A 10,775-nucleotide genomic window follows, 5' to 3' on the forward strand; every position below is an offset into this window, starting at 1 on the left:
ACGACCAGGGGTGGCACAAAACATGGCGGGTGACCAGTGGCAGTGGGGTGCTGAGGGAGCAAAGGAAGGAGGAGGCGAGGAGGTGGGGACGTGGGGAACCTGATCGGCCTTGATTGCCAGCCAGGCCTAGGGACCCTACCCGTGCACCAGGTAGTATAAAATAATATTGAATGTCAATTGTAGTTGAAAAAACCCCACTCTCTGGTAGCAACTTTGAGTCTCTATTCTGTGCATTAGATCTTCAGAATTTATTTATCTACTAGTTGCACATGATTTGCTCTTAGTGCCTTAATGCTTATTGATTTCAGAGAGGAAGGGAAAGACAGAAACATCGATGTGAGAAACACATCCATTGGTTGCCTCTGGTCAGAGAGGAACTTGCAACTGCAGTACATGTTCTACCCGGAATCGAACCCGGGACCTTTGTCCGCAGGCTGATGCTCTATCCAACTAGGCACAGTGATGGCGAACCTATGATATGCGTGTCAGAGGTGACACGCGAACTCATTTTTTTGGTTGATTTTTCTTTGTTAAATGGCATTTAAATATATAAAATAAAATCAAAAATATAAATCTTTGTTTTTTGTTTTTTTTTTTTTTTTGTTTGTTTTTTTTCTGGTGTAACACTAAACATTTATTTTGATTGAAGGAAGTAGACGCGTAACAGCTAACAAGATGGCACAGCTGCCCAGGGCCTCTCGGATGAGCTCCAGACATGTCCCAAAGATGGAGAGGAACCTGTTAGCAATGTGACAGTGGGAGGATCTTAGAGACTAGAGCAGTGACTTGTGGAAAACACAAAACTAGAAATACAACATACTTGAAAAATAACTGTTTACATTTTAGCAAATGTTTGAAGGAAGAATAAACAAAGGCAAAACTCTCTTTGTACCTTCTGGTTTGCCTCTTCATTCAGGGGAATAACTTCCAAGGTAGAAAGGGTGAGAGTTGAGACCTGAGGCTGGGAAAAAAACATTTGCCCTTGCAGGTGACTGGTAATTTGGTGTTTATAAGTCAGGGGCTGGCTGTTTTTGCCTATCTAACTCCTCTGTCATTCCGGTAATAAACTGCCTATGTCCTCATATCTGAGTTGTTCAGTGCATTTCTTCCAAAGGGAGGATACTCTGTTTTTGTTATCAGCAGCCATTATGTTCTAGCACATTCTGGAATGGTAAATCTTTGTTTTACTATGGTTGCAAAGATCAAAAAATTTCTATATGTGACACGGCACCAGAGTTAAGTTAGGGTTTTTCAAAATGCTGACACGCCGAGCTCAAAAGGTTCGCCATCACTGCACTAGGGCATGAAATTAAAATTTTTTAACCAAAAGCATTTTATGGCAGGTAGTCACATCCTAGGCTAGAATCTTCCCAGACAAAAGTCAATCTTTGCCTTTCTGTGTCTGCATCTACAATAGCCTTCCTTTGGAATGAATGTCAGGGCAACTCCTTTTTTCAAACTCCTTAGGGCAATGCACCAAGGCGGAGACCATTAATCCTCTCATTGTTATTCTTATCATGCTAATTGTTGACTATTAACCATCCAGTACCCACCTACGTCTGTCATTTTCGTTTTCATCCAATCCTAGAGGTTTCCCCTCTTTGCTTTCTCCCATCTTCCTAATCTATCACCAATGCAATATATAAAATAAGGTTTATAACGGCCATTCTCTTTGAGATTTTGCTTCCCTGTATAGTCGACAACAGTTTGGCTCAAATAATCCCAACAATTCTTTACAGGTTTTGAACCTTTTTTACAAAGGGAGATCCAGATTATTTGTATTAATCCAGCCCTTGAAGGAGGAATATAAGGAAGCAAAAACTCCTCAAACCAGAAGAGAAAGGACTGTAGCTGTTCCCAGTGACAAAACGGGAAGGCAAAAAGGGAAATCGCTAAGTGTGAAAACTGTCAACTGCGCACAGAAGGTGGAGCCCCAAGACTCATCTCGGGGACCCGGGAGTCAGAATCCACTTGGGATAGACTGGACTAGGAGCCTGCACTGCTTTCCTATCAGCGTTTTCCCATAAAAAAAAAAAAAAAAAAAGTCAGGGCTGGAAGAAAATAACAGAAGACGAGGAAGTTTTAAAGCTGTGGTTGAAGATAAACGTAATAACTTTTCACTAACCTCTGAGAAGGACTTTCTAGCAAATTTACCCTCCAGGAATGTTAATCAGTGAAACGGCTTCATCTGCCTGAGGCTTTAAACCAGAGAATGTACCTTTAAAATTCTAACCTGCCCCAGAGTTGTAATCTAGGATCTCAGGAATCTTGGCTGCACTTTCTCTCTTATCTGCTGACCGCACCTTTTCTCTCCAGGTGTCTTTTTCTTCTTCTTCTTCTTCATTTAACAAGTATTTATTGAATGCTCTCCAGGTGTCTTCTTGAGATGAGAAATCTTTTCACATCAGGTACCTGGTTGGCTTCAGGTCTGGGGAGAGAGTCGCAGGCAAAAATCCAAGTTTTGATCTCAACGAGCATGCATTCTGGTGGGAACAGACGACAACAAATCATAGATCCAAAATATAGGGTCTGTTAGTGAAAAGTATTCCAAAGAGGTGTGGACGAAAGGGGCCACGTGCTGACCTGACAAGCTCAGGGGAGGCCTGCATGGCAGTTTTGCAGACTCGGAGACCTAAAGTAACCACAAAGGATGGTCTGAAATTAAACCTTAACTAAAAGCAGTTATGGTGGGCAGTTACCTTCACTGATAAGGTCAACCTTTACTGTAACTGAGCCTATCTGTCTTTTTGCATCTATGATAACATACTCTTGAAATATCTGGGTAACTTGTGATTTCCCTGTATCTGGAGCCCCTGGGGCACAACCAGGTGTGCTGAGCCCAGGACAGATGCAGCAGATTCTTTCATTTATCATGTTAATTGTTCCTGCACCCACCTAAGTATGTGTCCATCATTTACTTTTTATCCTGTCACAGAGGTTTCCCCCACTTCGCTTAATCCCACCTCCTTAAATGTGTCACCAATGAATTTCATGTATAAATACGGATGTAACCCTGCCATTCTCCGGAGCACTATCTCAATTCGTTGAGGTTCTGCTTCCCGGCATATGTCGACAGTTTGGCTCAAATAAACTCACAAAAATTCTTTACAGGTTTCAATGGTTTTTTTACGTTAACAGAGGGAAAGCCTGGGAAGGGAGACAGGAGGCCCTCATTTTGGAACATTGTCCAGACCCCGGGTTAATGAATCATATGAGGCGTACCCTCCGCTGCTCTCTGACCGCGTCTGGCGGGGCGGCCCCAGGGGGCCTGGGACACTCCGCCCCTGCGGGTCCACCTTCCCTTGGATGCCCTTCGCGGGGGCCGCCCGCCGAGCCTGGAGCCATCCCAGCAGGAGGTTCCCCAGCCTTCCAGGGCCTTTTCCTCATTGCCGCCCGTGAAGCCCGACAGGCAAGGTGGGGCGAGCCGCGTGTGGGCAGCTCTGTCCCCCCCCCCCCCCCCCCCCCCCGTCTAAAGTTGCCTTCCTTTCTGGGGATCCACCCTAGTTCTTGACATTCCACAATGAAGACTCAATATTCCCAGGGATGGAATCTTGCCTCTATTGTGAATGATTTAATGTCCTAGTGGAAAACATGGAATGACTTTGCAATATGACAGCCCGCTAGAGAGCAGCGTGCAGGTCAGGGTTCATGGGCAGAGGGCAGTGTGAGGGACAGATTTCTCAGTTTTCCGTGTGAGTAGAGCTGGCTGGAGTCATAGATGAACTGGTTAACTAGTCAGTGAGGTTTATCAGAACAGAGTAGCGAATACTGTCAGCATGCGCAGTGTGGTGTGGGATGAGATTTCAGGAAAGACTGGTTTCTTCCTCTACTTTTGGGGTGCCACAGAACCCACAGCAATGCTGTTGGGGCACCAAGTGGCTCTGGGGATCCAGTGCAGAGATGAGAGGCAAGCCGGGTGCCTGTCATTTCCCTCACTTACTGCCCTGCCTTCCCTTTTGGAGAATCTACAGTTTAGCCTGTGGACAAAAAAAAACAGGGGTCCTGTTATAGGTGCTGGTGCCACACCAGACCTGGGGTCAGCAATCTGGCACTGGGGTTCTGGCTAAGAAAAGAATTCAGGGCCAAGACTCAAAGTCGCTAGAGACTTATTAGGCAAGTAAAGAGAAAGTACACTGGGAGATTAATGTCCAGCGGGCGGCTGGAAGAGCTGCCCTGGAGAGAGGGCTAAGGGCTGCTTTTAACCCCTCGGAGGGCGGAGGGTAACGGCTTTCTCCTTCAAACTGACACATCGGGGTCTGTCCACTCATCTTCTGTTCTTGTATGGGAGTGAGATGGGGCTTTCCTCCAGCCCCCTTGTCTTTAGGGGGTGGGAGGGGGGTCTATCACATGGTTTCACCACGTACCAGGGGAGAAAAGGTTGGGAGAATCCCACCCGTGTGATGGGAAGAGAGGGTGAAGGGGAGGGTCTTAGGGGCGAGGTCCTGATTAACAATACTTCTCTCCAATACTTGTTCTACCAGTTTTTTCCATTGCTAGGTGTCTGGGGCATTCTGCCCTGGAGACCTTCTGTAACTGGCCCGTGGTCCTGTTCTGCCCGTGTCTGTCTAACTGCCCACCATAGTTCTATGGAAAGTAGTGTCACGGGCTGATCATACATTCCTAACTGGGCAGGCCATGGTGGAGAGCCACACACCCCCGCATGTAACTTTTTTAGTGAAAGGGTTTAAGCTAGCCCTGTCCATTATTCTTCTGAATCTAGGTTAACACACCTTAGAAACACCAAAACTAATCTCCCTCAAAGTGGGTATTAACCCTCAAGAGAGCATAAAGTCTTGTAAACTCACCTTGCTTTTCCCCACCTACAGGTAATCTTCCTTATGTTCCTGCCTTAATTTCAAATACGTCAAAGAAGCTCCAAAACTGTTATTCTCTGGAGCATTTGAGATCTTGCTCCCAAGCATATGTTGCCAGTTTGGCTCAAATAAACTTTTTCTTTGTTTCTTTTTTTACCATTTAAAATTATTATTATTATTGGTTTACAAAGCACAGTGTTTACTAAAGGCACAAAGTGGGGAGACTGGAGGGGAGCTGCCTTCCAGCAGAGACCCCACACCAGCCTGAACCCGGCACCCTCTGCCGGCCATCCCCGCCCTCACACCGCCTGGTGGAGAGCTGTTAGCACCAAAGGGGGGCTGGGGGCGCCCCACCTGTGTGAGGGGGGCGGCCAGGCTGGAGGATGAGCTTGTTGCCATCTGAGTTCCAGAAAAGAAGGTTTGGGCTCCCCCTGGACCAGTCACTGCTTCAGAGAAGGAACTTGCTGAACCCCCTGCTCCAATGAGTCTCACTGGTGGGGGTGGGAGCTCAGGCTCAGAAGACAGGACCCTCCAGGGCCTCCTCTCACCTCCAGCACACCCCCTGGGGCCAGGTTCACGACCTCCTCCTGCTCAGCCCATCAGAGGGCTGCTCCCCCCACCCCCCAGTGGAGTACTGAGCTGGATGGGGCTTCTCCTGACCCCATAGGCTGCCAAGAGGGCACTAAGTCCAAACAAGGGGCCGAAGGGAGGAGTGAGGCAGGGCAGGTGGCTACTTCACACACAAGTGCAGCCTGAAGGGGGGAGGGAGGCGGCCCTGCCCTCGCAGCCCCCAGGCCTGCCCGTCCCAGGGTCACAGCACATCGCCCTCTTCCATGCTGAAGCTGCTCCTGCAGCCGCTGGCCTTGGAGGCCTCGGGGGACATGGTGGAGAAGAGGGGGTCGGAGGCCAGCGGCAGCAGGGAGTTGTCCAGGAGCATGAGGTCCAGGTCCTTCTTGGACAGGTTGGGGAACAGGGAGCCGTGCTCTTGCCCCGTCGGTTCAGGGTAGCCGAAGCTCAGGCTGTGACTTCAGTCCAGATGGTGGAATGGGGATGGTGGCTGGGCCAGCGGGGGCAGCGGGGGCCTGGGGTGGCAGAGCCGGCAGTGACTCCGGGTTGGGGAGCTCGGTCCCCGATAGCAAGGCCTCCCCCGGACCCTCCTCACTAGGCAGCTCCTGCTTTACCACCTGCTGGGCCAGCTCGGCCATGTTCACGCCGGACGGGAGGTGGCGGGGAGGCCGGGCACTCGAGCCTGTATCTCCAGCTCCTGGATTCGCAGCCAGAGCTGTTTATTGGGCATCTCTAGGCGCCGAGAGTGGTTCTCAAGCTCCCGGGGCTTCTGAAGGTCCTTCTGCATCCTCCGGATGTAATCAACAGAGGCCTTGAGGATGGTGCCCTTGTTCCAGGCACGTCCAGGTCACTGGCCTTGGGGACCAGCGTTCCCAACTCCTTGATGCGGTCGTTAATGTTGAACCTCCGTCTCCTTCCAATTAGGTTGTGAATGTCCTTCTGCCGCTCCTTGGCCAGGGCCCGGCTCTGAGCATCTGTAAGCTCATGCTTCTGGGTCAGGTCGGCTGGGCAGGAGCTGCTGGTGACACCCACCAGGGAATCTGTGACCTGAGGGTCACCACTGTACACATTCAGGTGGCTGCTGGACAGCGGTAGCTGGGGGGTGAGGTGGAGAGGGAGGCCTGGTGAGCAGCCACCTCTCCGTGAGGGGTTCTCCCTAGGGCCCATTGCTCTAAGGGGCCTGCTGCCAGCACCAGCAGGGTCGGAATTCACTCGGGGCCTCTCCAGCCAGCAATTCCACCTCAGGGTGTACGGAGTCCAGGGCTGACCAAGCCACAGGCCCCAAGAGTTCAGCCTCCACGTGGAGCCTCGAGGAGGCAGTGAGCAGCCAGGTATAAGTTTGGGAGAGGATCTGCTCCCCAGGCTTTAGGAGGTCCCGGGGCGGGGCACCTAACCTACTCCGAAGTTTTTGGAATGCTTCCTGGAGGGCGTGGAACTGAAGTCCTGAGCAGAACTGAGAGGAGGGTCCTACAGGGGCGGATGGGGGCTGCCTGTAGGAGTGCAGTGACCCAGGGCCGGGCAGGAGGTGAGGCTGAACCTGGTACCCTGGGCTCAACTTGCAAAGACCTGGGATTTGGGGATGGGCAGCCAGTGGGGGTGTAAGCAAGTGCCTGGCAGGAGCAGATTTGGGCTCTGGAAAGATCCCCAGCTCCTGCACAGAAACATACAGAACACATCACAGGCCCAGAGCCCTCACGGGGCACAGGCACTCACAGGGCACAGGTCCTCTCCCTCCCTAGACCTCATGCCCTGGGCAGCTCCTGCTGAGCTACTGGGAAATGTCTCATTGGCTGGGGATAGAGGAGGGACTCCTTGTGTCCCCACTGTGAGATGTGGGGGCGCGGGGCGGAGTTTCCACAGTGGCAGGGGCCAGGGGCCAGGGCGGCAGGCTCAGGCTCGAGGGGCAGCAGTGAACAGCAGAGGTTCAGAACCCCCAAAAGGGGTGGGGATGCCTGCACCTTCACCTGCTCGGTGTAAACATGCGTCACCTTTGTGTGCAGCTAGCCCCCCGTTTCTTGCTGCATTTGTTGTAACGTACCCCGCGAATCACAGAAGGACGCCTCAAGAAGTCGAATTAAAGAGTCACATTTATTGCAATTTGGGACTATGAGGGACCATTCTCAAATCTCATAGCGATAAGATGGTGGCAAAGCCAGACTTATATAGGCAAAGATCACAAAGGTATTGATTACATCTCATGGTGTGGAATGAGGAACCTGGTTTGCCAAAAAGCAGTTTACAGAAGCAGAGCAGCATGTTAATTATAGTTTTGGTTCTTGGGGTCATTGAATTGACAGAAACACATTATCTAGAGCCCTCGGGTCTGGAATGAGGAACCTGGGTTAAACTTAGGCATGTTATCTAAATTACAGTTTTGGGTCTCTGGAACACTGAGTCAACAAGGACACGTTAGCTAGAGCCCTCTGACCTTGGGATAACTGTGCTGTCCTTCCCAGGTAAAGGAAAATGTGCTTTCTAAGGCCAGTATGACCACAACCCATGGGATATTCACATTACAATCAATAGGGTATTCAATCGAACGGGATGATTTATACAATTCAGAAAATCAAAATAACTTTTCTATTGTTAAACAAAGCAAATAAGCACAGAAGCCAAACCGCAGGGTTAAAGGTAAACTATAGTTTCTACCTGAGATGATTGCTACCATGCTTCAGTTTAATCTTCCCACCATCCTGTGAGGAGAAGGCATCGTCCCTATTTTGCAGCTGAGAGCAAGGACTCGAAGAGTGAAGAGACTTCCCAAGGTCACAGCCAAAGCCAGAAGCCAGGCCTCTTGATTCCAAGCCTGGCTCCGTCCCACCTGCCGCCTCCCTCTGCCCAGGAGGCCCGGGGAGCATTCTCACTGCCAGAGGCTCTGGAGGAAGGGGACCGAGCCGCCCATGTCACTCACCCCATGGAGTGAGGACCCGGCCCTGTGCCCGCTGGGCCCTAGGTTTGGAGAGGAAGGGAGCCCTGGGACCCAAAGGAGCTCACCAGCTCTGGGCCTCCTTGTGGCCACTGCTGCCCCCGGGAATGCTCCCTGACCCCCTCTGCGGAGGCCCAGCACCGTGCGTCAGGCCCCACCCACCAGGGAGCCTCCCCAGCGGCCCAGGTGCTGGTCCCTGCGAAGCCCCATCGTGTACGCAGGTGGACACAGGCCCCTTGGGATTCTAGTGCTCCCGGGCCCCGGCCCTCGTTACATGATTTGATGGAGGCGACCCCGGTTCTGGTTCTCTCCAGACTCAGAGCCAGGTAGGACCTTGGCCCCTCCCTCTGGCACCGCCACCCTCCCTGGCCAGCAGTACCGTGTTGGGCATCTGAGACTCAAGATTCTAAAATTAATTTATAAAAGCATTTTTTCCCCAGCCAGTGTTGCTCAGTGGTTGAGCATTGACCTAGGAACCAGGAGGTCACAGTTTGATTCCTAGTGAGGGCACATGGTTTCGGGCTCAATCCCCAGTGAGGGGCATGCATCAGGTAGGTGATCAATAATTCTCTCTCATCATTGATGTTTCTATCTCCCCTCCCTTCCTGTCCCTGAAGTCAATAAAAACATTACAAAATAATAATAAATTAAAAAAAGATACCCGTGAAGTACCAGAAATAATACACCTCAAAGGGCGTATTAACCCTTAAGAGAGCACATAATCTTAAGTATCCTGTAATCCAATCCCCACTTTGCTTTCTCCTGGCTCCACATAATCTTCCTTCTGTTGCTTCCTTAATTTCAAATGCATAAAAGATTCTGCAAACTACCATTCTCAGGAGCATTTTTCTCAGTCCATTGAAATCTTACTTCCAGGCATATCCTCTCTTTGGCTCAAATGAATTTTTATAAAAATTGTCTACAGGTTTGAAAGTCTTTACATCAAAAGATTTGAGATCAGAGGATTATCCTGGATTATCCAGGTAACCACAAAGCTCCTTGTAAGAGGGAAGTTGGAGGGTCAGACAGAAAAGACTGTGACAACAGAAGCAGAGACAGAAAAGGTAAAGTGAGGGGAGCCTGGAGCCAGGAATGAGGACAGCCTTTAGAAGCTGGAATAGGCTGGGGGTGCATATGATCCCCAAGAGAACGAACCATCAGTGAAAAGAAGTGCTTTCGTTGCCACGTGGGCATATATACATTTTATATTTGTACATGATAAGTCACAAGTATTCAGAAAGAATAAATACGTCCATTTGCTTCCAAGATTATTTTAGTTTTGTTCTCTTTTTCCTCTCCCTTAAAACTTGTAAATCCTGCCACTATTTTTTTTTCCTGCTGATATTTTTGAAATAGCAGAAAAATTTAGAGATCCTAAATCTGAAGAGGTCAAAGAGGTTAATCCCAAGAGTAAAGGTCATGAGCAACATCTTTTCTATTGTCTTCTGACTGCTTAAAGGAGAATACTTTTAAAAATTTGCTATCTAAGACTTAACAAAACATGACCTTATCAATTGCAAATTTATACTTTTGGAAGAAAGGAGGACTATTTTTTTGTTTTCTTTGCTCTAGGCCCAAATATTAAGGGTAGTCTTATAGATAAGAGGACAATTTAGACATTTAAGCATTAATATGGTATTATCCTTGCCTTTGGAGACCAAAAAGATTCAAAAGTCTGTTATTCAGAAGAAAAATTGTTTACAAACATTTATTTAAGATTTAATTTGCCATTGAAGAACCTGTTTCTTAATCATAATTTACAAAACATTAAATATAAAATTTTATAATGCAATATTATTTTATCTTTCACCTAATTTTAATTTACAGTTATTGTACTCTGTGTTCAGTATTTTTTGTTTTTTAATTTTATTTACCTTGTCTAGAGTAATTCTATTGTTATATGCTTATACTTATTTTTATTCCTGGATTAGTATTTATATACTAGAGGCCCAGTGCATGGATTCGTGCACCAGTGGGGTCCCTTGGCCTCACCCATGGGGATCAGTGGACTTTCGCACGCTGCAGCCCGGCCTTACCCGCCAGCTCGTCGGTCTCTAGCCCATTGTTCATGCCTCTCCCGTTCATCCCGGCTCCACTGCACCTGCCGCTGCCACCACTCTGGCACCCAGGGGGAGTGTCCTCAGGAGAGGCTCACACTGCCCCAGCTGCACTCGCCAGCCGTGAGCCCGGTGTTTGATGTCCATCTGTTAGCTGAGCACTTTTCCTGCTGTGGGAGTGCACTGACCACCAGGGGGCAGCTCCTGCATGAGCTCCAGCCAGTCTGCTGGTCACTTGGGCTTTTATATATATAGATGTCTAATACTTTGAGGTGTGTTATTCTGAGTATGAAAATATTCACAGTATATGAATTTATAGATGAAAGGTAGGAACTTCTTTGATGAGATTAAATACTCTTAATTTTTACTTATTGATTTTAAAGAGCAGAGGGATAGAGAGGCATTGATTTG

The 10,775-nt window shown here is 48.9% G+C and overlaps 1 pseudogene; it reads right to left on the reverse strand.

The window, feature by feature from the left end:
- Window positions 1-5,446: 5,446 nt before the first annotated feature.
- Window positions 5,447-10,392, reverse strand: LOC132225963 (transcription factor EB-like; annotated as a pseudogene).
- Between the last annotated feature and the right edge of the window lie 383 nt (window positions 10,393-10,775).

This window comes from Myotis daubentonii, chromosome 2, assembly GCF_963259705.1.
Source record: "Myotis daubentonii chromosome 2, mMyoDau2.1, whole genome shotgun sequence".
Lineage (NCBI taxonomy): Eukaryota > Metazoa > Chordata > Mammalia > Chiroptera > Vespertilionidae > Myotis > Myotis daubentonii.